Raw genomic sequence first — 6,000 nt, 5'->3', positions numbered from 1 at the left:
GCCAATGAAACTGCTTGATAAAATAGCATAGTAATGACTAATTGTGTTGAGAAAGACACTCAAGGCTGTGCATTATTGTGAGACTATAGTCACAGCTGAACAGGCTGCATATTGTCTCTAAAAACATAATTCAACCTTGACAATATTTTCAATATAGCACATGCTCTTGTATACAGTATTGCTTAAAAATACTGTCTGTATTCTTTTAATCTTAACTTACCAGTTCAAAGACTGACTTAACGGAAGGCAAATGTAATAAAATTATTGCATTGTTATTATTGCTACTTTGAACAAAAACATTCTACTTTTTATAATTTTTCAAATCAGCTTCCACACAGTATTTATAGAAAGCCAACTGAATAAGTCACATATCTGAGAGCAAAATGTCAGGTCTCCTTTGTATGAACTGTCCTTATCTGGATAGAAAGGTTAACATTTGGAGTCAAACCTGTCACACGTTGTAAACGCACTTACCTGCAAGCCAAAAAGTCAATAAATTTGCCGAAGACATTTGCATACATTAATCTTTCTCTCTCATCATCCAAGGACATGGTGCATAAACATAATTTTGAGTGATTTCCACTGGGTAAAACATCATTGTCTCTGTCTGACATTGTGTGAGTGCAGTTTTGTTGTTATTTATTGTTGCTGTTTCTCAGCTCTTCTTGGAATGAACAAGAGCAGCGTCTGTCACGTACATAGCGCTCGGATGCCAAGATAAGCTTTTCGTTGTGTTTGGATGTGAGATTTCTCCAATGACTTGCCTTTTATACTAGTGCAGACAGGTAAAGATGCTGTCAAATGTAAAGAATTTCTTACACCTATGATTTAATCAATGCTTTTAAAGTGTTAAAACATTGTATATGTTTCCTATGTCCACTGCTGCTGCTGTCAAGAGTGAAAGTATTTTATATCCTGAATTGTATTTGGTGGGAAATTATTTATTAATATAGGTAAGGAAACAATACCTGCACCTGACTTTAAAACATTTTAAATGTTAAAGTGATTAATAGCAACCCTATATATATATATATGCTGGAAAACCATTACATTTTTTAATCGTGATTAATCGCATGATTGGTTGCGATTAATCACGATTGAATGCACACAATTCAATAATGCATTCAAAATAGTGTATTGTGCACTTTTTTTTTTTCCATTTAAAAATACTGCTATATGAACAAAAGTGCAATAACATTTGGTTTGCAAACACTTCAAACAAACAAGGTGCTTTTTTACAGCAGTATTCCTTTTACATAGTAGCAGTTAAAATATTTATTGTAAATCTCAACTTATAACATTAATGTAATCAAATTAAATATAAAACAATGCCATAAAATATAATGCCACTGCCAGTGTTGCGGAAGTATACCAGGACACAAGACGGTTGAGGGTAATTTATTTACACACTGCTGAATGGCAGGATAGATCTGGGGCCTGTACCATGAAGCCGGATTAGCTGGCTAGCCAGGTAAGTTTCAGTTTAGTTTGCACCAATCCTGGGTTTTAGGTACCATAAAAGTGGCTTGGCTTTTAGCTGCGTTCATTACCATAGTAACTTACACTACACAGCTAACCTGCACCGGGGTAGGTTATGTTCTGAGTTAGAGATCGCAAACTGAAATTGGGCCAATCGGATGTGAGCAAAGTGACACACGTCTGACACAAACAAAAGTCACTCCCCCAGTTTCTCTTCCTACAAATTAAAGGTCACTATGAAGTACCTTAAAAAAAAAAAAACAACAATAACAAAATTGTCTGGCTTTATATGATAATTACAATTTACATATGATTTATATAATTTTAATATGATTTATATTATTATTACTCCATTACACAAGCACTTTTAGTTTAACAATTATTATAAAGCATTTATTTTAAATGAATATTAATATATACAGATCATATGTAATATAAATAAGTGGTAGAATTAATAGATAACACTTTAAAAATGGCTACATGTGACCTTACATGTTTGAGTCTCTATCGTTATATATTATCAACTATATAAACTAACTTTACAAGTTTCACTTGTGACTGCACTGATAGAGCAAGATAATTTCCTTTTTTTGTCCTCTTTCATGGACAAGTAATTCAGTGGAAATGCATTTAAATTCCTCATATTCTTTAATCTCTTAACCTTTAACAAAAGAGTTTTGTATCTCGCTGACTCTCTCGCGAAGTGAATCACGCTTGATCTGTGTTGTGATTGGCTGTTCGCCGCTGATGTCACACATTCATGTGCACGTGCTCCATTAACTCAGGATCAAGCCTGAGTTGACAGAGAAAGTTGATGATCAGCTTCATGGTACCAACAAAGCCAGATTGGAGTGGTTTGCATTTGTCAAGTCAAAACTTATCCTATAACTCTGAATTTGTTCATCTGCCATCATGGTACAGGCCCCAGGTGAGTAACAGGAACAATGAATCCTTAGATGTACTTGCAAGGAGGGTGATACTGGGGCTTGCTTTGCAGGAGATGGAGGTGTACCAGTGCCGAGAATCCAGGACGTGGAGGACAAGGATATGTGGATGGACGCAGATGAGGAGAACACTCTAGGGTAAACACAGGAGGTAAGTACAGGAGTCAATACTTTCTAAAGATCATTTGGAATAGTTACTAGGAACAAGTAGGGGTCCAATATGCGTCAACAAGATAGGACACTGAAGTGAGGTGCTGGGAGTTAAGTAGCTGGTTTGGTGAATGAGTTAATGATTGACAGGTGTGTGATCAGTAATCTGGTGATGAGGTGCGCTGGTATTGGCTGGGTTGTGAATCAGGCTGATCTGTGTCAGCCAGGGCATTAAATGTTTTATAGAATATCATGGGGGTCGTCATGTGACACAGCATCCAAAACAGCACTTATGTTTTATTTATTTTTTCATTTTTATTCGAAACATTCCCAAACTCATTAACTATATCATGAAATATCTTGATTCTTACCTTTATTGATTATGTTGATCTAGTGGGCGATGGTCAAAGTAACCTGTTAATGTAATCTATCAACTATGCATAAAAACCTGTCTGTTTACTTAATTAACAGATATGGGTGTCATGCCATAACATCTTTTTAATACGACTGACTTTATATTTAATGTGAATTTAACATTGAAAGTTAATGTGAATGAAAACATTGTAAGTTAGGCTACTAATCATAACACTTTCATTGTACAGAAAGAGAGCAAAGAACATTTGCATTATCAAACAACATTTTCACTGACAGTCTAATTCAAACACTCTCAAAAACTCCCATTAAAATCACTGAAGCTGTTTACACTATGAAATGAATATCTTACTTACAGATTCGTACACGCATTTGCACTTTGTTGTTTCTTACGAGATAATTCACCAGAAAGAGGTATTCAGTCAGCGAGCCATTGTTTTGTTTTGTTTTGTTTTGTTTTATTATTTTTTGTTTTATTTATATTGAATGAATCATACCTAAACTTGTCCAGTTAAATGTTAAAAGATTTAGGATTGATTTTTTTTAGCAACTGGGAATGCAATTCTTATCTGACAGATGATAAAATGCACAAAACATTGAGGACCTGAGCCAGAATATCGTAGATACTCTGAGACTTTGTGCTCTGTTTAGGCCAATAAGCAACCACGCAAATCAGCCTAGCAACTGCATAACAATGAATTGAAGTCCACTCTGAACAGCCTAGCAACTGCATAGCAATGAAACAATCTCTAGCATAGTGTTTTGCATGGTCAAGATCCTCTCATTTTCTTCTGAAAATTAAAAAGTCTTATTATCTAACAATCTCCTTAAAACTTTCAAATGGCACAGAGGAACATGCGGTTTATGAAGCAAATTATTACACTCAAACTGGACAATCCTAACACATTTCCGATGGTTCTGATGCACATGAAAGATATTTATATGGTATTTGATAATATTCTTCCTGTAAAAACGGCTTCAGTGCCCAGCTCTGTTTAACTAGATTGGAATTTGTAATGATCACTCAATTCATAGCCAGACGTTATTGAGCCGTCACCAGATGGTGCAGGGAATCAAGGTGAAGTGGCCGCTTGCCCAGCCATATTCAGGCAAGTCTGTTCTAGCCTTCAGCCATAATATGGCTCACATAAAGAGGAAGTTGGATAAAGTCCTGTCTATGGATGAAACCTAATCCATGACTAAATTATGCCCTGCCATCGGTGACTATCCATTGAACACATTTTTGCTCCGAGTTCTCATTTAATCTTTGTCTGGGAAACAGGCCTGAAAGTAAGATGAACTGCCTCATTCTGTAGATACCGTTATATCTAAAAGTTTTCATCTCGATCCAAGGTCACCAAAAATGGCCCTTTATTTAGATAAAGCTGTTTTTCCCCTGAGAATGAATGCAGTGTTGCCCACACCAGTGCTGAGATTACCCATCAATCATCACTATCTTAACATATGATGTATGCTTTGTTCTGCTCATTTGACAGTAGAGCATACTGTCAGATTCAAGGCTGGGTAATGCATTTCCCTGTTTTCTTCATTGTTCAAAGACTAGCCAGACTTTCCGATACCTAACACAACAACTAAACTAGAGGTCTCAAACTGCTCTATATAGTTTCTCACTACCGCTCATGTGTCAAGATTTATCTTTCGACCCGCAAATCATACTACAGTCTTTTGTGTCACATGACTCTTTAGAAACCGTATGTGTGTGTGTATTGATGAATAGAAAGCTCAGAAGTATATAGTATATACTTTTTATACATTTACTATATATTATATAGTAACAAAATATCTTTACTATGACATTGATTTAATGCATCATTGCTAAATAAAAGTATTTATTTATTTAGCCAGACTGAAATAAAAGTTGTTGTTTTTTTTGTACGTTATATACGTTATTTGTACGAAAGTGAAAACTGTAATGTAAAGATGAATAGATTCTCTCTGTTAGATTAAATAAGAGGTCACTTGGAACATAAAAGAAGATATTTTGAGAAATGTATGTAGAATTAACTTTTTTGGATTTACTGTCCCTTTAAAACAAACAAAATAAAACAAACAAACAAAAACACTGACACATTTTTTTATAGTAATATTACTTAAGTTCACTACAAGATGCTGGTTTACCCAGATGAGTGAGAATGTTACTACTGACCAATTAGGTTTGATAAAAATAAACTATAATGCATCATGAAACCAGTTACTGTCACTAAAACAAAACCATGATAATTTGTAGTAATAGTAATGATTTATAAGCTTGTAAATGATTTATGTTAGTGCATAGCAGTCTCGTCTTTCGTGTGTCAGCGTTGTTTATAATGCCAAGGCTATCCAAACTGTCTGAGATGTCTGACCTCTTCTGTAGCACTTTAAGTAGAATATTATATGTCGAATTGGGTCAGATACATTTTGTGATCTGCTTTGCCTTGTTGACTCAAGCAATTGACCTGCTCTACAGTGTCCTGTATCCTGCAGTTCTCGAGGAACACAATCTCAGGCGTCACTAGTTCACTAAACATGCAGAGTGGTACGCTGGCTATGAGTCGTTCTGAAACTCTGAAAAGGCTTGTCATGCATCAGTAACTGTTTATAGTCAAAATATATGGCTGCAAAATCCATTTGATGTAATTGATGAAGTGCACCACCCGACTAGTAGCCCTCAGGTTAGACTTTGAAATCCGTGAAGCAGACAAACCAGACTCTCAGTGGATGTTGTATTTAACTTGCCAGTCTGCAAAGTTCCTGAACTACATGCAAAAAAGCTATGTTTTCTCTTGTGGTGAAGATTTTTGATGATGCAACACTGCTGAAACACCAGCGAGGGTTTGTGCGTATTAAGGTGCACTCTATCAAAGTTGTGGATAACGGCCAAGAATGATTGCTGAATGATGCTCTTGTCATAACAAGCCGACAACATGAACCGAAATGTGGTGTGATGTGCCCTGTGCGATTACACAAGGCTTTTAGGGAAAAGTTCAAAGCTTTCACCTTGACATAGACACGAGCTTTGACAGACAGCACATACTATAAAAGTGACTGCTGT

The 6,000-nt window shown here is 35.8% G+C and overlaps 1 protein-coding gene across 2 annotated transcripts in view; it reads left to right on the top strand.

The window, feature by feature from the left end:
* The first annotated feature begins 2,489 nt into the window (after positions 1-2,489).
* Positions 2,490-6,000, top strand: part of cntfr (ciliary neurotrophic factor receptor) — a 206,143-nt gene continuing 202,632 nt past the window's right edge. The window contains exon 1 of one of the 2 annotated variants that reach the window (XM_058789387.1): positions 2,490-2,574. The gene's annotated coding sequence lies outside the window, so the exon portion shown is untranslated. The remainder of the gene's footprint in view (positions 2,575-6,000) is intronic. The other variant, XM_058789389.1, reaches the window with a different exon arrangement.

Source organism: Onychostoma macrolepis, chromosome 10, assembly GCF_012432095.1.
Source record: "Onychostoma macrolepis isolate SWU-2019 chromosome 10, ASM1243209v1, whole genome shotgun sequence".
Lineage (NCBI taxonomy): Eukaryota > Metazoa > Chordata > Actinopteri > Cypriniformes > Cyprinidae > Onychostoma > Onychostoma macrolepis.
This window is presented reverse-complemented; position numbering and strand designations above follow the sequence as displayed.